This window comes from Callospermophilus lateralis, chromosome 8, assembly GCF_048772815.1.
Source record: "Callospermophilus lateralis isolate mCalLat2 chromosome 8, mCalLat2.hap1, whole genome shotgun sequence".
NCBI classification, from domain to species: domain Eukaryota; kingdom Metazoa; phylum Chordata; class Mammalia; order Rodentia; family Sciuridae; genus Callospermophilus; species Callospermophilus lateralis.
Window position 1 is genome coordinate 4396460 of NC_135312.1, and position 20971 is coordinate 4417430.

General features: G+C 55.2%; 1 long non-coding RNA gene across 1 annotated transcript; it reads left to right on the forward strand.

The window, feature by feature from the left end:
- The first annotated feature begins 1080 nt into the window (after positions 1-1080).
- On the forward strand, positions 1081-16302 carry LOC143406276 (uncharacterized). The gene is made up of 5 exons (XR_013092188.2): positions 1081-1454; positions 1561-1676; positions 1946-2007; positions 15168-15227; positions 15813-16302. It is a non-coding gene; the product is annotated as an uncharacterized LOC143406276 (long non-coding RNA).
- The last annotated feature ends 4669 nt before the right edge of the window (positions 16303-20971 follow it).

Consider the following 20971-nt stretch of genomic DNA (forward strand, 5'->3'; position numbering starts at 1 on the left):
GTCCGCGGCAGACCCCTCTTGGGGTCAGGGACTGAGCCAGTGCCCTGGGAGTCAGGGCTGAGCCTGATGCTGCCTCCACGGGGTGAGGCTGGGCAGGACGCGCGTCTCCCTGCGCCTGCTTCTCTCCTCCCAGCCACACGGGGGGCTGAGCCTCCCCTGCTCCAGGAGGTAGCCGCCCTTTCTCTCCCAGACTTTGACTCCGGGGCAACAGAATCCCCAGAGCTGACCCTGAGAAAGAGGCTGAGCACCCAGGAAGATGGGGGACGCCTGGTGAGGACACCTCAGTCATGCCAGCCGAGACTGGGGGACACCACGATGGGAGACCATGGCCTCAGAGGGGAGGAGGGCTCCTTCACCCCCACTGTCACCTGACCTGACAAGCTCTGGGTCCCAGAAGGAGAAGCCCCACAGGCCCACGGTCACCTTGGGTGGAGGCCATGGGTGGGGACAATGCCACTGGAGTCCTGAACATGGGCTTTGCCTTGTTTGTCCCTTGTGGTCTATCCCTGCGTCCCTATAGAATGAGCCGAGCCGGGGTCCTTGGGGCAGGGGGCAGGGGGCTAGGGCAGGGGGAAGGACTCCTGGGAGGGCTGGACAGGGGCCATCTGATGGGGAGGGGAGGAAGGGCCAGCAAGGGAGAGAAAGGAGGTCTCAGTGCCAAGTGGGCTGAGAAGGGCCAGTGCTGGACAGCTCTCCGCTTCCCGTGGGCCCCGGTGCTGTCCCACGTGCCTTCCATTCTGGGCTATGGACACGAGCCCATGCGCACACTCAGCCAGGGGCTCCCAGCTGGATCTGAGCCCAGGCCCTAGGATCCTGCAGCCGGGTGACCTGCTCCTGCCAGGCAGCTAAGGAGCAAGGAAAGAGTGGGCTCTGACTGCACAGGCCAGCTACCTGCTCTGGGCGAGGAGACTGGCCACCCCAATCTCACTCCGAAGACAGTGACCAAGGCTGTGGAGAAATCACACCAGCGGGGACCTCAAAGAGAGGCAAGAACCCTCTTAGAGTGCTGTGCTGTCAGTGTCAGGGGTCTGCTCGGCCAGGGGCCAGCCCCATTTACTCACCCACAGGAATCCAGGTGCTGCTGGGAGGATACTTTGTAGCTGTGATTAACATCACTGTCTGTTGATAAGCCGAGGAGATTGTGCTTGATGTCGGGGTGGGCCTCATCTGAGCAGGCCTGAAGAACAATACTGAAGCTTCCCTGAGAAGAAGAGCTTCTGCCTGAGAGGCCCCAGCTTGCAGGCCGCCCTGCAGACTGGCAGCCCTGTGAGCCAGTTCTTCGACATCAGCAGCGCTTCCCTGTAGGAGCCTGTGGGGCACCAGGAGAAAGCTGACATCCAGGCCTCTCCCCCTGATTTCCCTCTCCGCTGGAGTCTGTGATGAGCTAGACGCTGTGCTAGCCCCAGGAATGTAGTGGACTCCTCACCGAGCGTGGGAACAGTGACTTTAAAAAGGTAAATGCACGCCGTCCACCTCGGTTTGCATGCTCACTGTGTACTGCAGGGTCACCACGATGCATGCAGTTGGCTCACATGGTTAACAAGACCTGCTTGCACACAGCTCGGAGTTCAATGATGTCACACTGGCAACTTGACATTAGCTGTGGTAGGAGCATTTGCAGAATCAGCAATTGGCAGAATCAACAATCCGGGCTTCCCAGCTGTTACGGTCTGGAGGTGAGGTGTCCCCCAGAAGCTCAGGTGTGAGACAGTTCAAGAAGGTTCAGAGGAGAAGTGATTGTGTTGTGAGGGTCTTAACCTAATCAGTGGATTGATCCCCTGTGGGGATCAACTGGGTGGTGACTGAGGCGGGTGGGGTGTGGCTGGAGGAGGTGGGCATGGGGGACGTGGCTTTGGGGGTATATTTTGTCATGGTGAGAGCTCTCTGCTTCATGGTGGCCATGTCCTGAGCCGCTTCCCTCTGCCACACTCTTCTGCCATGATAGTCTCCTCACCTTGAGCCCTAAGGGATGGAATCTGCTGTCTACGGACTGAGACCTCTGAAACTGTGAGTGACAAACTTTTCCTCCTCTAAAATTGTTCTGGTTTGGTCTTTTGGTCCCAGTGTTGACCACAGCAGCAGCTGAGGCACACACCATCGGCCGTGAGTGACAGTACCCAGAGCCCCTTAGGTGGGGGGTTGGAGGAATCAGGAAGGCTTTCCTGCTAGAGGGGGAGGGAGGAGGGAGTGCAGGTGGGGGCGGGGCTGGGCCAGTGCTGTGTCCGCTCTGCATCTGTGGTGCCTTCTCCTCCCTTGACCCCAGGCTGGACACCGTGGCTCAGCCCGCAGAGGTGAGGGTGAAGGGCAGGCCTGGGGTCAGCAGGGCAGCCACGGGACACAGGCGTGAGCAGATTGATATTCTAAACTTCACTGAGGCTGCCGCGGGGGAAGCGGAAGCAGGGAGCCTTGGGCGCGAGGGGACGGCGACTGGGCGAGACTGGCCGCAGTGGACCGAGCATCCCGCCTGGATTAGAGATGCATCCAGAGGTTCAGCTGGAAGGGCTTGCACATGAGAACGAAGAATGAAGAGTGACACTCTTTCCTGGCTAGAAACTGGGGACAATGGTGCACTGACAGAGCCGGGAGGATGCTGGGGACAGGCTAGAGTGGGCATCAAGTTCTGAATAGGGGTAGAAATCTAAATGCATTTTTCTTGGGGCAGATAAAGGGTTAAGCCACCAGGCATCTTTGGGCTAGTGGCACTGGCTTGGGATCAAGGACAAATAACATCTCTTTGATCTGCCTTCCTAAGTTCTAACCTCTAACCTTGGGGTTACTTCATAGCCCAGAATAATTGCTGGGGCTCCGGTGATCATGCCTCCATCTCAGGCAGAAAGTAAGAAGAAATGGTTACAAAGGGCTTTCACCAGCTCTGAACTCTGTTTTGTTTTGTTTTTGAACGTATGTTTTTGAGGATTAAACCCAGTACTTCAAGCACACTAGGCAAGTGCTCTAAATCACGCCCTGGCCCTCTTAATGATCTTTCAGCAAAGACCCTCTCCAGCTCCTCGATCTCATTGGTTGGAATGCAGTACCATGCCACACCAGGCGGCAAGGGCCCTGCGATGTGCTGTCTTCCAGCAGACCCTTTCTGCCCAACTGATTTCAGGGGTCACTGGAAGGGACGACAGGAGCCACAGACGGGGAGTGCCCGCCATCTGTGCTGCGCTCTCTTCTTGCTATTCTTTCCCTGGCTCACCCTCTCCCGGCCCCTCTGGGTGGCACACTGTGAACCCAGCCCTTCACAGTCGGACCTCGCCCCCACGCCCAGCCTCTCCCTGCCTCCGCGCTGTGGTCCTTGTATTCTGGCTCCAGACAGTTTCCATTCCTAGTGGAAGTCACATCATGGTGACTCTGTGTCCCGTCCCCTCTGCTGGGTTCTGGCAGTGCCTTCTGGAACAGTGTGTGATCCTGGGAGAGTTAGTGATATTAGAAAGGCAGCTCTGTTCATGGCTGGGCCATTGCCACTGCTGTCCTGAGAGGCTCTCCTGTGGTTTTCCTGGGGGTTCCGAGAGGTCAGGGTGCACAGTACTGGGCCACCACCTCTGGGAGAGGGGATGCTGGCCACGTGGTCCCAGGAGAGATAGAAGTTTATACCACTTGGCTGCAGATAAAGAAGCCTTCCCTTCCTTCCTCCCTCCCTTCCTTCCTCCCTCCCCTCCTTCCTTCCTTCCTTCCCTCCCTCCCTCCTCCTCCTCCTTTGTGTGTGTGTGTGTGTCTGGGGGATTGAACCCAGGCCTTGGGTGTGTGAGTCAAACGCTCCATCACTGAGTTGCATTCCCAGCCCTGGAGAAGTATAAAATGTGATGAGAACCTTTTTATTTTATTTTTAAAATTTGTTTGTTTGTTTGTTTGTCTTCCAGTACCAGGGAGCCCAGGGGTGCTCTCCCACCAAGCTACACCCCCAGACTTTTTTGAGTGAGAGGGTCTCACTAAGTTGCTGAAGCGGGCCCTAAACTTGGGATCCTCCTGCCCCCGCTTCTGAGCTGCTGGGGTTACAGGTGTGTGTCACTGCGCCCCGCTTTATGTGTACTTTAGGAAGAAAATAGAAAGGGATGTTTTAAAGATTGATATGGCCAAGGACAGGGACAGGATGGGGGGCCCAGGCACAGGCAGAGACCCCTTCAAGCCAGCAGCAGCCTTTCTCAGCTCTCTTTGTCCCTAGTTCCCATGTCATGGGCGAGAGTGTGGCCATCCAGAGAGACAGAGGGAGGAACCAAGTACCCTCCTACCAGGCACTGTGCTCAGAGATCATTTGCTTTTACAAATGGAAAAAACAAAATGAGGTTCAAATATTAAGCAACCTGTGAGCCTGCTGGGCTGGCCTTTGTGTTTTTCTGACACTTCATCTTGTCACCTCTTCTGTCCTCCACTCCCCCATATCTTTCTTACTGTGTCTAGCTACGCAGGGTGAAATGCACAGGGATGGTATCTCAGCACCCAGGATGTCCCCCACGCCCCTTTCCACCCAGCCCCTCCCCTTGGAGAGCAGCCTGCTGGGAGCTGTCTCCCAGGTCTGGCTTGCCCTGGGTGTCCGGGGGTGCAGGCTGGCTCTCCTTTGCTTCCATTGCAAAATGGAGACTGGACGAGCACTCAAGGAGTGCTGTGGCCAGGGTCCACTGGCCCGGGTGCTGCATCTCTGAATTGCCACCTGTCCCCACCCGTCCTCGCTCACGGCCGGGCCTCTTGCCTCTGCATGGCACACTGACCCACTTTCCGCCTGCGAAGCCTGCCTGCCCCGTGCTGCTGGGTGCTCCCCTCGCCGAGCTTTCCTTCACCACCCTCTGCACAGCCAGGATGAAGTGGCTGGTCACATGTCCTTTTACCTTCACCACCTGTGGCCCCTCCCCGAGTGGCTAACTCTTGTGGGGGAGCGGGTCTCAAGGAGGGCTGAGGGGGAGGGAGGGGGAGGCCGGGGACAGCACTCAAGGTAGCCTTGACGGGGCTGCCTGAGCCCGTGCCTTCTCTGCAGTGCCCCTTCAGGCCCTGGGGGTGTCCCTGGGGAAGGCGTCTCTCTGCACCTCGCAGTGGCCGGAGAGGTGGATGGTGTGCTCAGGGCTGCTGCCACAGGAGGCGTGGAGACCGCAGATGTGACTCCTCACAGCTCTGGAGGCTGGGAGTCCAAGGCCCGGACACAGGCAGGCTCAGCACCTGGCGAGGCCCGTTCCTGTTCATAGAGGACGGCTTCTCGCTGGGTCCTCCGGTGGTGGAAGGGGCGTGAGTCTCTCTGGGTCTCTTTCCCACACAGGAAGGCTCTGCTGTCATGGCCCAATCTCCCTCTGAAGGCCTCACCTCCTGAGGCCTTTGCCCGGGGCTTGGGAGTCAACACACAAATTTGGGGGACCTGGGCCTTCAGCCTAGAGCAAGTGGACAGACAGCTTGACCCAGGTCCCACAGTGCTGGCTTCTCCTGTCTTTTGGTGGCAGCCATCACAAGAGGGGACACTGCCTCTCAATGCAGACTGCACCAGGCATTTCAGGGTCACGTTTCAAAGCCACCACACACATAATTAGATCAACAAAACATCTCAAATTCACAGAGTGTCACCCAACTCTGTCCCAAATCTAGGTGGACGATTTGATATGAAACAGACATTTACATCTGACATATACATAAATAAATGTGAAAGAGAAGCCGCGCAGGAGACAGCTCCAGGAGCTCTGCTGTCTGCTCCAGACACGCTGGCCACGGGCCACAGGTGGTCAGGGAGCCCGGTGCCTGCTGCCCATGCCCGCAAGCCCCTACAGCCCCTCTCTCAGGCCCTGAGCTGCTCTAGTCAAGACCTGCTGTCCCACCTGGGAGTCGAGTGTGGCTGCACTGCTGCCCCTGCCCTCTCCTCGCTGACCCCCAGGCCGTGGCCTTGGCCCAGCAGCGTCTGAGGTGGCCAGTGCATTCCTACAGCAGAAAGCTAGACCCCAGGGCCCACCAGGAGGCTCCGTCCACCTTACACCCCGCAGTGGGAGGGAAGGAGCACAGAGATACACGGGACATCAAATAACCACTGGCCTGGGGACAGAGCCGCCTTTGTCCTCCGCCTGCCAGGGGACACCTCCCCTCAGAGGCTGGTGACACTATGTTCCTTCAGAAGCGGGGGCCACAGGTTCAGGCCCGAGGTGATCAGGTTCCCTGTTCCGGAGGGGAACAGGACGGTGAAAGTGTGGGAAAGGGGCAAACAGGACGCCCAGGGCCTGGGGTGGACACATACAGGACCCTGTGCACAGACAGCTGAGCCATCAGCCTGCGGGAGAGGAGTGGGGGGTGGGCCACACCTCCTGGTCTGGCAGGTGAAGAGCCGAGGTCCTGAGAGAGGAGTGGCCTTTCTGAGCTCACACAGCAGCCCAGGCTGCCCACATCTGGGTTGGTCCACTCCAAGGATCCTGCCCGTGTCCAGCTGATGGCCCAGAGCAGGGAGGGAGGCTGGACATGAACCCTGCCCACACACGAGTGCCATTTCTGTGCCAGTACTCTGGGTTCCTCGCTCGGTCCTAACAGCACCTGACCATGGGTGGAAGTGCTGTGACCAGCTGTGCGGCTGCAGAGAGGGGTGGGCTGGGCTCACCCACCTGCAGAGCTGGCAAGCAGGACGAGCAGGGATGGCGCTAGGGCCAGGAGGGTGGGACAGCGCTGGCCTTCAACAGCCTGGCCGGTCGTGACTTGACCTGGGGCATGATGGAGCCACCCAGGGTCTTAAGCAGCGGAGTCGGAGGTCAGGCTGAAGTGGGAGGAGCGCGGCGGGTGGCTGCAGCCCAGCTGGGAGGAGTGGTCCAGGAGGCTGGGATGAGGGCTTCCCCGGCCACAGAGCCGCGAGGCTGTGTGATTCAAAACGTTTGAAGATCACGGCTCCTAGACCTCCTCTTCCAAAGCAGACCAGGGAGGAGAACTAACTGCCCAAGTCCTAGCTTTGGGGACTGTGCTTGAGTGTTCTGGGCCCATCTGTGGTGTCTGCTGTTGCCTCACATTCAATCCCTGGTACCCGCCCTCAAAAAAAAAAAAAAAAAAAAAGGTCTATATACCTAACTTGGGGACCAAGACCTCGATTGTTTGTTTGTTGTTTTTTTTTTGGGGGGGGCACTGGGGATTGAACCTAGGGGCGCTTAACCACTGAGTCACATACCCAGCCCTTTTTATATTTTAGTTTGAGAGAGGGTCTCACTGAGTTGCTTAGGGCCTTGCTAAATTGCTGATGCTGGCTCTGAACTCCTGATCCTCCTGCCTCAGCCTTCTGAGCTGCTGGGATTATAGGTGGGCGCCACTGCACCCAGCTAAGGCCTCAGTTTTGAAGTGTCAGATAAAGAGACAGAAGGGAAAACCACTCTTTATTTTATGACGTTCTTGGCCAAAGGGGCAAATTACCCTTCTTTTATGGCTTTCCTAATGTACACCTGGGCATCTCCAGCTACCCCCAGGGCCCTGAACAATCTTTTCTCCCAAACCTGAGTGCCACAACACCTACACAAGGGCTGGAGGCCGTGTAGTGACATCTAGGTGGCCTCTTTGGGACATTTTTAGTGAGTGGGAGGGAGCCATGCTAGAGAAGCCAGGGTGTGGTGAGGTTAGAGCCCAGAGACTGGGTCTCACCCTGCCAAACCACGTACTCTGTGATCTCCAGAGGTCAAGGCCGCTGGTCTAACCTCTCTCAGCCTCATTCCTTCACTTAGCAGTGCCGGGCGTCTTGCTGGAACCGGGATCCGGGATGAGTCAGACAGGCCCTTCCGTCCAGGCCCTCCTAGTTTCCCGGGTGAGGCAGATGAGGAAAGGCGGCAGGCAGGGTGCTTCCTTCCATCTGGGGAAGGTGGTGCAGCTGGCCGCTGGGCCTGCAGAAGGACTCCCTGGAGAGGTGAGGCCCAGGAGCCACGTTCCTCTTCTGTTAGTTGGGGTGGTCATAAGAGTTAAAGCTTCTTGTTTCAGAGCTTAATTATATGTCAAACTGTTACTTTGTTACAAAAGTAATACGTGCTCATGGTGAGAACTTAAGTAAAACATCTCCTTCCTGCCCATCTCTGGAAGGACTAATTGCTGTCCACAGCCTCCCCGTGGCCTTCCAGAAACGACCTGCGTATATGGAAACGTGGGCAAAGCATTTAAAGCCCAGGTAAGTGGCAGGGGCTCCCACAGGTGAGCCTCCAGCAGGGCCAGGCTCCCGGCTGCCCTCGCTCTCCCACTTGACCCTACACCTTGGACTTGAACATGTTTCTAATCCATAAGCAACTCCTCAGGAGGCTGCAGAACAGCCTGGGGCGTCTTAGGAGACGTGGACAAAGGCTCCCTGTGCCTCTGTCCCCGGGTGCCTAGCACTTCCTGCACCGTCCCACAGAAGCCTCCCTGGGCTGTGTTTTCAGAGGAGGAAACTGAGGCTGCTCAGTGACCAGAGGCAGCTGGGTTGTGACGAACCCCACCGGGCTCTGGAGCCAGAAGGAGGCCACACTGTCCTTGAGTCCTGGTTTCTGGAAGCAGCAGGATTAAATATAACCCAGGCAGGCGGCAGGCGGGGGTGGAAATCTCAGGCTCAACCAGAAAGTGCAGGCCAAAGGGCGGTCCATCCTGGCTGGCTCTGTGAGCAGTCCCCTGGGGTTCTGGCTGGGCCAGTGCTCCCTCCCACCCAGGTGCCCACGCAGGGAGAGGCCCGGTCCCCAACTGTGTCCTCTGTGTGGGTTGGTACCTTTGACCCAGTGACTCCTCCCCTCAAATTGGGTCATGGTAAAGGTCACAGGCTCTGGCAAGTGGAGAGATCTGTCCTGTGGCCTGCACTTGGCCCAATGGGGAATCGTTGCTGTGTGGTGTCACTCGTTGCCCTTGTGACCCTGAGCCCAGGCAAGTCACTACACCTTTTTTTCATTTTTTTAAAAATTGAGGCAAAATCACCCAAAGTGTATAATTGGTGGCACTTGTACCTTACAATGCTGTGCATACACCACCTCTGTGTGGTTCCAAGACATTCTCTTCTGGAAAGCACCGCCCTGCAGGATGCCCTCACCCCACCCTCCTGCTCCCAGCCTGGCAGCTCAGCCACGCTTGTGCTCGCTGTTGTCCTGGGCCCAGTGCTGAGCTGCTTTAACTCCTTCCTGACAAAGCTGGGAGTTCGTTCTGTTTCTCTGGATTCTCCTGCTCGGACGCTCCTTGTGAAAGGATTCAAACCCCATGCGGAGTTTGGAGATTGGCCTTTTTACCTGATGTTCTCAGGGCCTCGACTTGGAGCGCTTACCAGAACTTCATTCTCTCTCTGGCCAAGTACCACGGGGTCGCACGGACACCCCGTACTGCTCCCCGTTCGTCTGGACCCACGCGTGGGGCTGCGCCCCCGGAGTCCGTGAAGAACTGGGGATTACAAACCTGCAGGCTGGGGCGAGCCCTGGGCCCGTGGCTTGCCGGGGTTACCGCGCCACCTAACATTTCCTGTGCTTCCTTGTGCTGTCCCACGCACTGGGCTATTTTAACCCTTTTGGGACAGTGCTTCTGGTTCATTCTTGAATTCTGCCCTCGGCTTTATGAGGCAGGCACCGGTGAGGTTGGTTCTGCTTACAGAAGACCGAGGCTCAGGCCACCCCAACCCCAGGCTCCGAGTGCCTCCTGGGTCCACAGTGCCAGGATGTCTGAGGAGGTCATCCTGGGCCGGGGTCCCGGGGACTTCTGCCTGCCTTCTCTGGGTTCTCTCTGTCTGGAATTTCTGCAGCTGCTAGGCTTTACAATGGCCACGCTAAGTTTATAACAGAAAGAAACAGTAAACACCACCCTAGAGGCTCACGTTCAACGAAAAGAGCTGAACGTGAATAAATTCCATGTGTCGCTTTATCTCAACCCTCAGAACCAGTGACCAGAAAAACACCCAGAGGGCTGGGCACCGATGTGTCCAGAGGGCTATTTCTGGTGTGCTTAAAATTGTGCAATGAAATTGCGATTAACATGTAAGTTTTCCACTTTTATTTTCATAATGAACACATAAATATTACTTTTTATTCAGAAGGAAAGCAACTCTAAAGTCAAAAGGTGGACATTTCCAGCTCAGAGCCCAGGGTGTTCCTGCCCGGGGCCCAGCTGGGCAGGTGACCCTAACTCCCGACAGGGGGTCTTGTTTGGAAGCTGTCAGATGGGATGTTCCTGCACCTGGGGCTGTGGCCAAGGGTTGCTGGCCTGACCCCAGCCCCAGCCCAGGCTCACCAGTCAGGGTGTCCAGCGCAGCCCCTGTGGCAGGGGTATGTCAGCCTGGACCCGCCCACGCCCCGCTGTGCTGCCCATCCGGCCTCTTGGCTCTGCACGGGCACTGCCCTCGGCCTGGGGCTCCTCCCTTCCAGCTCCAAGCGCCTCTTACCCTCGTGGTCCTTCAGTGGTCCTTGGGCACAAGCAGAGGGACATTCAGAACAGCCACAGTCAGGAGGTGCTTGTCCTGCTACCCTGGGGCTTCCACACCCGGGTTTGGGTGGTCCTCCCACCTCCCTGTGAGGCAGGTTTTGCCTCTCTTCATGAGAGCTGTGTTCTTGTGTTCTAGAAGGGGGCTGATACTTTGAAAGTGCTCAATTAGATGGTCACTGCTACCAGAGACATCTGAGGCTCAGAGAGGTTAAGCAACTTGTCTAAGCCCACACAGCTAGGAGGAGGCTTGGCCATAGACCTGTCAGATTTCACACAGTGGTCTCAGCCTCATGCCAGCCCCCACCCCCCGTGGGCTCTGGTTCGCAGTGGAGGTGGATTCTCAGTGATAGGTAAAGGGCTCCAGGGGAAGAGCCAGGTGTGCCTGGTCTGTGGCATCAGACGCTCAGTGTTTGAGTTCTAGTTCTGCCATGTACCGGGTGACCTTGGGCAGGTTTCCTCTGTCCTCCGAGCCCCAGGTTCCTGCCCGGCATGACTGTGGTGAGGAGTGAGTGAACCGCGCCTGGCCCAGAATAGACAGGATACTTGCTGCTTAAATAACATCAAGCTTCTCCAGGGCTCAGTGAGCTTCTGGGGAGAGCCAGGTCCCGTGGGGGGGAGGCGGGGGGCCGCACACATGTAGGACAGTGCTCCAGCAGAGCCACACACCAGGCCCACCCTCAGCAGAGCCTGCTGGATTCTGGCTGGCAGTGTGGCCAGGCCTCCTCCCAGCCCGGGGGTAGCCATGGAGTGCCTCCCCCTGCTGGACCCTCCAGAGCTCTCTCCCTCGGCCTGGCACCCCCTTGAGTCTGGGGCCCCCATGGCCCCATGCCCTGGTGGAAACAGATCTCCATCACCCAGGGAAATTGGAAGTTGGCACCCCCCAGGGCTGGGGACCTCTGCTGCAGTCAGGATGACAGGAGGAGGGAGAGGGGCCAGGAAGCCCCTGAAGACACAGCAGGGAGGCGCCTCAGGGCAACTGTGGCGGGGAGGTCCTGGAGCAAGGCCACTTGGTGGGGATGAGAGAGAGGGGAGAGGCTTCCCTGCCATGAAAGGAGCAGCGGGCAAAGGCAGGGCAGTGGGGAGGGCAGAGGACACTGCCTCTGACCTCACGGCCACCTCTGCTTTGGCAGGACACCAGGGCTGGGCTGACCCACCCTGGCAGCAGCTGCCAGGGAACAGGTCCGAGCAGGCGGACCCTGGCAGGATGACTCAGGAGCCTGGCAACTTAGCAGAGGGGCCTAAGGGGCCAGCTGGACCCGGCCTTTCTGGCAGTGTCCCCCTGGCCTGACCCCTGGGCCACACTCAAGCTTGGAGACCCGTTAGAGGCCTACCAGGCAGCAGGCCGAGGAGCAGAGCTGGGCGGAGCCCTGTTCCTACCAGGAGCTAGGCCAGCCTCTGTGGCTGGACACGCCCCTGCGCGAGAGGCAGGACCTGGCCCTGGGCTTCAGTGACCCACCTCACAGAGCCCTGCTGAGATGATGCAGGTGAAAACCACGCAGGCTGTGCGGCCCCTCCTGAAGGACGAGCCGTGCTGACTGCTATTGTCATGGCTTCATACAGGGCTGGCAGGCACGCGTGGTGGCAGGCACCATCTGGTGGGAGGAGCCGGAGACTGGGATCCCAGCTCTGCTCCTGGGGAGCCGCGGATCCGTGCAAAGCCCTCCTCTGGCCCTTAGGTCAATATCTAGGGGCGGGGAGTCCTTGGGCTCTGTGGTAGGGGTGGCCAGCCTCAGGGGAAGTCAAGGTCACCTGGGAGGCCTGGACCTCACTGGTTCTTCTCCAAAGCCACAGACAACGTTCTCCTGATGCCATCCTGGCCTGGCTGACCCGGCCCTTAAACGCACGGGCACCCAGGCAGCCTCAGGGGCTGGTAGGCCTCACCTGTGCATGACCTCCACAGGTACAGGGCATTTCGCCTGAAAGGGCAGCCCTGCTCTCTTACAGCAGCACTGGGAGGGACCACAGCAGGCCGGGAGGCAGGGGCCACCCCCGGGAGCCCTGCTGGGACAGCCCAAGCTGTAAGGCCTGGGGCTGGAGGGGCAGGAGGCCACCAAGCTCTCCCCAGGAGGCAGGGCCTCCCTTCTGCCCCTCCTGCTGCCTCCTGGGTGCAGATTCCTTGCTGGCCCCTGTGCCCAGCCCAGGCCTGGTGCCACAGGTGCCCATCAGGGGCGTGGGGTGGGTGACATGAGGTGGAGAATATTCTAATATCTTTACATCAGGGAAAGAACTTGACTCTGGGAGACAATGAAGCCGAGCCTCTCAGGGGTAATGGAGGGTGAGGGGACCTTTGGTGCTCAGTGGTGGACAGACCCCTTGCTCCTGTGGCTCAGGTCCCCCCAGCCCCCGCCTCCTCATCAGAGCTGGGTGGGGCTCTCCCCAGCCTGGCAACACAAGGACAGGACAGTCTCCACCCGAGACGTGCCGCGCAGTGTGGCCTCAGACCTGGTACTGTCCCTCCCTGGCCTTGGTTTCCCCATCTGTGCAGTCTGCCAGCAGTCGTCTCCAGGAGGCAGGATGCGCACCTCAAGGCTGTTACAGGCCTGGCTCCCCGGAGCCCCAGGGCCTGCACGGAGGCCTTTCTCCCTCAAGCTCCTGGTGCCTGGTGCAGCTGTGAGGGCAGGCCGCCCCCGCTCCAATCAGCACCCTGTCTCCACATTGTCTGCAGCTCTGTCTGCCTGGATGGGCTCAGTAGGGCCCCACAAAGTGGAGTGACAGCGCACCATGTCAGAGAGAGGGACAGGCTTCCCAAAGGCCCTTCTGACCCACGCAGGGTCCCCGGGAGGGAAGGCGGTGGCTGCTGGGCCAGCCCTCCCCCGAGAGGGAGCATGAGAGTGGACAGAGGAGGTGTGGGCGAGAGACAGGAAAGGGCCACAGAGACTAAGAAAGGGATAAGTCCAGGACGGTGGGAGGAAAGAGGCAGAGAAAGAGCACAAAGACAGGCCAAGACGTGGAGACAGGCTAGGAGACAGAGCAGCTCGACACCTGGACACCCAGGCACCTGGTCTGGGCCGCCACATAACACACAGAATCCTGGGCGGTGACAGAGCTGGAGATCCCTCTGTCCAGGCTCCCAGCTCCTCCCAGTGGGCCAACCCCCACACGCCCTCTCACTCACTGGCCTTCACACACACGCCCACCCTCCAGCACGCCTCCCCATGCGCACACGCCTTCATGAGCGTGACAGGACTGAGCCCCTGCACCCTTGCCCATCCCAGGCTGCATGTGGGAGCAGGCAGCAGGGTGTGTGTGTTTGGGGAGTTTAGATGTCATATCCCCCAAAAGCTCACGTGTGCCAACACTCACACAGGGGGACCAGGTCCCACGCTCACACTCAGCAGCACACGTGCCCTGCGTGAGCCCAGGCCCAACCAGGTGCAGGGGCAAGTGTGGACCCAGGCCCACAAAGGCACAGTTGGGGCCCTGGTCCCTCAAGGGTTCATTGGTCCTGAGCTGACAAATGGTGGACAGACCCCTTGGTTCCTCCTCATCAGGAGCTGGGTGGGGCTCTCCTCAGCCTGGGCAACTATGTGGGGTACAGTCCCAGAACATTCTGGAGCTTTGGTGGGAGTGGATTCTCCCTCAGAGGCTGCAGTTTACACTCCAGAGTTCACTCCTTCCACCACCTGGACATCCACCAGTCTTGGAGACCCCCCACCTCCCCCCTCAGGGTTGCTAAGTCCACAGGGTTTTTAAGTCCTGCTTCTGTGCCATCCTGCTGGTCCCTGTTGCCCCTGCTGTGACATTCAGCTTCCAATTCAGGCTGCACACCAAAATTTCACTTCCAGCCAGCGTGGGGGACAGAGCAGGACTTTGGGTACTGGGGAGGGACAAAGGCTGCAAGGGCCCCACAGGGTGATGGCCACACAACTTCAAGGGGAAAGAGTGTCCATGACCTGTTCTGAAGACGCCGTTCAGAAGTGGACAAACTTCAGAGTCCCAGGTACTCCCAGAGCCAGGATCTGCTTCTCGGTGCCTGGGTTCTGCTAAATTCAGGAAAACTGGAGGGGCCAGAGGTTGAAACAGGAGGGGTCAGCTCACACAGAATGTTCCACCCCAGGTGGAAGCTGAAATGAGCGCTGCTTGCATTTTGGTCAACCCACCTCTGTGAAAATGGATCTGTGACAGATACAGAATCCCAGGCAGCAGAGCAAGGTCATGTGTGCTGTCCGCTGGCTGTGCTTCTGGGGAGACCACTCGGGCCGGCATGCACACAGAACAAAACTCAGTGTTCTCCTATTTGCACAGTCTCACGCCTCTATTTGACATTGAATTGTAATTGAGAGAGAATTCATATCATGTAAAATGTGTCACTTTGAAGTATACAATCCACACATTTTAGGACATTCACAGTGCTGTGTGACTTCACCATAACCTAATTCATCAACCTCAAAATAAACCTCACAACCCATAGTGGTCGCTCCCCATCTCTCCCTCCTCCCAGTCCCTGACACCCACTGTTCCGGTTTGCACCTTGAGGTCTCCCAAAGGCCCAAGTGTTGAAGGTTCAATCCCCAAACTGGTGCTACTGGGAGGCGGGGAAAGTTTAAGAGGTGGGGAATAGTGAGAGGAAGTCAGGTCATTGGGCGTGCCCTCAAGGGGACATTGGGACCAGGAGGTGAGCAGAATTCCTCATCACATGCTTCCACCATGATGTTCTACCTTACCACAGCTCCAAACAACAGGGTCACACAACCGAGTACCGAACCTCTGAAACTGGGAGTCAAAGTCAATCTTTCCTCCTTGTACGTTAATTTTCTCAGTTATTTTGTCACAGTGACAGAAAGCTGACATAAACACCAATCTGCTTTCTTTTCCTCTAGATTTGACTGAACATTTTACATACATGGAGTCACACGGCACGTGGGTCCGTCTCCTTTCACGTACGTAACGTGATGCTTTTAGGTTCATTCTGATCTAGTAATTCTCAGTTCTTCCTTTTTACTGCATTCCACTGTGAGGGTGGACCCCACTTCAGTTGCCCACTCATTAGGCGATGGATTTGGGGGTGTTTCAAATGAACTTTTCAGATACATTCTTTACAAAATCGTTTGGGGAACAGGATGCAGTTCACAGCTTTTTGTTACTTTCCCTATTCTGAGATGAAGTCCTATGACTAATTTTTTTTTTTTTTTCTTTTGAGAAATGGTGATAACCCTAGATGAAAGGTCTCAGCAAGATGTCTCTGGTAAAGAGAAAAAGAGCTGGGGATCCCCACAGCCTTTCCTCCCCACTGGCCCAGGAGCCAGGGGCCTCGTATGGCCAGGTGGTGTTAGCAGCCAAGGCAGCCCCTTGGCATTCCCCTGGGGTTGTGGCTCAGCGCTAGAGCGCGTGCTTAGCCTGTGCGAAGCCGAGGGGTTTTCAGGACTCTGCATCTAGGTGGAGACGTGGCAGTCTGGGCTTGTGGAAAATGGGCACTCTGCGCACATCCTGTTCCAACTCCTCTTCCTCCGTGTGTCTCTGCGCAGAGGAGATAAAGAGAGGCGGTCTAGGCTGGAAGGCCCGTTCTCCATGAGAGGCCGACAGAGTCCCTGGACACCTCCCCAGATGTTCACCGTCTCGCCTGTGTACACCCTTCCTGCTGCTGACTCAAATTAACAAGAGAGGGCCGCTGTCAATCATGGACCGCTGCGCCCAGCCAAGCTCAGGTCCTAGTCATCTGGAAACAGGGGTGACTGCTAGAATGGTGCAAGGTGACAAGGAAAAGGCCCAATTTGGTGGATTAATAATGTCAAGCAGGGCACTAAGTTCCACTTAGAGAGCAGCAAGAAGTTCCAGTGTGTTTCTGTTCCGTAGGGCGATCGTAGACAAGCATGATGATGAACGTAAATTTCAAAGAACTAGGAGAAAGGATTTTGAAAGTTTTCACCATATGGAAATGATAAATGTTTGAGGAAATAGATGTATTTGGCCTGAATTGAACATTGCACAATGTAGACTTGTATCAAAACAGTATATATTGCCCCATTATTATGTATGATTTTTGTGTTTTTATGTAACTGCTAAAAATACACATGATTAAAAATTTGCAGACTCATAGAATTATTACAATGGTAATCTGATAATGTAAGCCAAAATGTTGAACATAAAGAAAAAAGTACCTTTCTTCTCACCCTAACACAAATATTTACTCCACATTTTGATACACTTTCAATTTGTCTAAGTATTTTTTAAAGACCCTGTTTTTCATCATCTTAGGAGTTGTATGGACTCATATAGTAAAAATGTAAGTAAAAAGAGATAAGGGGATCGGGGTGCAGTGGCGCACACCTGTGATCCCAGTGGCTCTGGAGGCTGAGGCAGGAGGATTGAGAGTTCAAACCAGCCTCAGCAAATTAATGAGGCCCTAAGCAACTCAGTGAGGCCCTGTATCTAAACAAAATATGAAAAAGGGTTGGGGATGTATCTCACTGGTTAAGGGCTGCTGGGCTCAATCCGTGGTACAAGAAAGCGGGGGGGGGGGGGGGGGGGGAGGGAGAGAGAGAGAGAGAGAGAGAGAGAGAGAGAGAGGAAGAGAGAGAGGGGTTTCCTTCCAGCATCCATGTCCCAGCGATTGTATTTTCATAATTGCGTCATATACAATACTATAGCAATTTGCATACACAGTTTCATAGTCTTCTTTTTCACCAAAAATCATGGACTTGCTTTTTTCATTCTGCTAAAAGTATCTGAAAGCAATCATTGTTGCACCTCTTTAGTGGAGTTAAAACACTGCATGAGGGTTGGGATTGTGTAGCGCGCTCGCCTAGCACGTGCAGGGCCCTGGGTTTGATTCTCAGCACCACATAAAAAAAAATAAGTAAAATTAAGGTTTTGTGACTAACTACAACTAAAAAATAAATATAAAAAAAAATAAAGCAAAACAAAACACTGCATGAGTGGGGTTGTCCCCGGTGCTCCCTCTTGTGTGCTCAGACGTGATTCTCCCTGCTCAGTGACAGGTGAGCAATGCCTGGGTCGCGTGTGCAGTCGCAATCCCCCGCGGCACCGCCTCTGCTGTTATAAATGATGCCAGGGAAGGCTTCCTTGGGACGGGTTCCTACAAACAGGTTTACTTTTTGGTAGAAAGAGAAAAAAACCATCCTAAAATTTCCATGGGATTGTCAGGGACTCCAAATAGTGAAAACAATCTTGAAAAAGAACAAAGCTGGAGGCCTCGCCTTCCTGAGCTGCAGGCCTCACCTTCCTGAGCTGGAGACTCACCGCCGGCACCATAACAGTGCGGTAGTGGCATCAAAGCACTGAGACATGGGTGGGAGAGAATAGATGGCCTCTGCTGCCAAGAGAGTTCCATGGCACGCCAAGACCATTTGATGTGGAAAGGAGAGGCCTTGTGAAAACCCGACAGCCACATGCGAAGGACCGAGACTGGACCCTCACCCACTGTTACCAGCAGAATTGCTCAAGATGGACCCAAGACCTAAATGTAAGAGCTGGAACTATAAAACCCGTAGAAAACACAAGGAAAGCATCTGGTGTTGGGTTTGGCAATGGTTTCTTGGATAAGACAGATAAACAGAACTACATCCAACTTAAAAGCTCTTGGACATCAAAGGACACAATCAACAGGGTGAAAGGCGACCACGGGATGACGAAACTGTCTGAAAACCCCATATCTGATAAGAGATTGACATCTGGACCATGTAAAGGATTCCTGCAACTCCAGAACAAGCAAACAAAAAACAAGAAAACAAACAACACTAATGACTCGGTTTTTTAAAGTGAACAAAGGACTTGAACAGACAGCTCTCCAAAGCCGTATGGATGGCCAGTAAGCACAGGAGAAGGCGCTCAGCACCACTATCATTACGGAAATGCAAGCCCAAACCACAAGCGAGAGTGCTTCACAGGCATTAGGACAGCTCGGGTAGAAAGCAGCAGAGGAGACGTCCGCACGGCTGAAGACAAGGGGAAGCTGGCACTGTGGCACTGCCAGAGGCCCCAACGTGTGCAGCCACTGCGCGCCACAGTCCTGAACACAGAATTGTCGCACGATCCAGCAATTCCGCTTCTGGGTATATACCTCAAAGAACTGAAAGAAGGGACTCACATAGGTCCATCTATCTGGACAGCCACGCTCACAGCAGCAGTCTTCACAGAGCCCAGGTGAAGACAGCCCCCACGTCCCTCAGCGGCTTAATGCATGAATACAATGTAGGCTGTCCACATGCTGGAATGTGACTGTCTGGAAGAGAAGGAGAGACCCCAAAGACATGCCGAGGGAAGCCTGTCAGTCTTCTAAAGGACAACTCTTGTGCGGTCCCACCCACCCGAGGTCCCTAGAGTCCTCACATTCATAGAGGCAGAAAACACAATGGGGGAGTCGGGTTTGGGGATGGGAATGGCAGTGGGTGTTTAATAGAAAAGTTTTAGCTGGGAACCTTCTGGAGGTGGCTGGTGGCAATGGTTGTACAACTATGTGAAAGCATTAGTGCAAGGGTGATGTTTGTGTTTGTGTCTGTGAGTCGGACACTCACGGGCATGAGCTCCAGGGATGTGGGGCTGGGGATTAATTGGCATGCACCACTGAGCTACACGCCCAGCCCCACGATCCCTGTTTCCTGACACTCTTCCCCAGACGTGCGCAGGACATCTCTTCTGCAGAAAACCCTTTTTTTTTTTTTTTTAATTTTTTTTTTTTTAGTTGTAGATGGACACAGTATCGTTATTCTTGTTTATTTTTTTATGTGGTGCTGAGGATTGAACCCAGTACCTCATGCTTGCAAGGCAAGCGCTCTACCGCTGGCTACAACCCCAGCCCTGCAGAAAATCTTCTGATCATGCTGCTGAAACAGTGTCCTCCCACAACCCTCATGACCCCAGGTCTGACGTCTGCTCCCTCCGCAAGCAGGCATCCTGCTCCGGGTCTCACTTTTCCTTGGGGCACACAACAATGTCTAGTATACAGTAGGAGCTTCGGATGCATATCTGAGGAGTGAGTGCATCCTGTGAAGCAAGTATTCTTCCAATGAGGTCACGTAACTTCCCCAAGCACACACAGCCAGAAAGAGACAGGGCTGGGATTAGAACCAGGCCTTCTCCTGGGGTCAGGTCTCTCTGTTCCACTAAGCTTGGAGCCTGCAGCATGAGAGGGGTGATGTTTGTATTTGTTTTTGTGAAACTGACGGATGCTCACAGGCATGAGCTCCAGGGTAGTGTGCTGGGATTGATTAGTAGGTTTGCACTGTCATTGGAGGCTCATGGAGTGTGAGGTCCCTTCCCCACTCTCTCTTATCGAGTGTGTGCTCCTCCTTTAAGCACCTGGCCTATTCCAAGCCAGGGCGTACCCTCCCTTCTCCAGTTGAACTAATACCTCCTACCAAGTCCTACTAGAGTTTCTGTCACTCCAAACTGTGGATGAATAGAAAAGTTCAGGACTGGCCAGCCCAGATTTGAGTGTGGACTTCCCAGGAGCTGGTGGTGAGACCCTGGGCACATCCCTTGACTTCCCTGAGCTTCACCTCTCCCACCTGGGTGGTGGAGACCATAATACCCCCAGCCCGTCTGTGCCTAACCCTCATTGTGACATCCAGCCTGGACTTGCACACCTCCAGCCAGGGCAGCCCTCTACTTCCCAAGGGACATGCATGGTAATCTGTGACCTCTCACCGGTGCTTGGATGCTGGCCCTGCCTGGAGGAGGAATTCCTTTGGCCCTTCAGAAATGGAAAGCAGGAGAATTCCATTTCACAATCTTGAACCAGTCAAAGCAGCTTGTTTTCTCCCCAGATCCTGAGAGAGCCCTCTTGTTTTGAAAGACAAATTCAAAGGCAGATTCCTCACTGCAGGGTTATCTGTCTTCTTATCTGCCTGGAGCAGAAGTGGCTTTGGAATACCCAAACAGAGAGGACCTCTGGTTAGCTCAGATAAACGTCAAGCCCGCACCCAAAGAAAGCTCCGAAACCCACCTGGGGCAGGGAGATGTGTCGGCTTCAGCCTGCCGACTGCTGCGAAACTGAAAATTATTTTCTTCCCCAAACAAGTTGGATTGTTCTTGTGAGTCCCAGCCAGGTGGCCAAAGGACGCCACGAGGGGTGCTCTGGCAGAGACTCACACAACCCAGTTCGGCTTTTAAAATTATCTGCAGAGCTCTGCAAACGAGGCAGGTTTTTCTTTTTCTTCTTCTGTACCCTAATGTCGTTCTATTTTTTTTTCTTAAACTTTTTTCATGTTATAAACATCACAGGTGTTTATTGTAACCTGGAAAATGTAGTAAAAAATAAAGAACATCAAAATTACCCTAAATTCTGTCCCCCAAAAACAATCTAATATTTTGATGCATTTCCTTTCTCCCCCATCAAAGGGGCCATCCCCTTGATAAAAAGAACACCAGTGTCCCTTCCACCACCACCTCGGGCGGAGACAGACTCGCCTGCCCTCTTGGAGCTCACAGTCTAGAAAGGAAACAGAAAATAGAAACATAAACAGGTTGTCCCTGGTTTTCCTTTTACAAACCATATTGCAGGGATGTAAGCCGAGCGTCTGAGCGAGCACATTGAGCCTGTTAGGAGAACTTTTTATTTGTTTATTTATTTATTTTCTTATGAGGTGCTAAGGTTTGAACCCAGTGCCCCACCCATGCCAGGCGAGTGCTGTACCACTGAGCCACAGCCTCCGCCTAGAAGAAC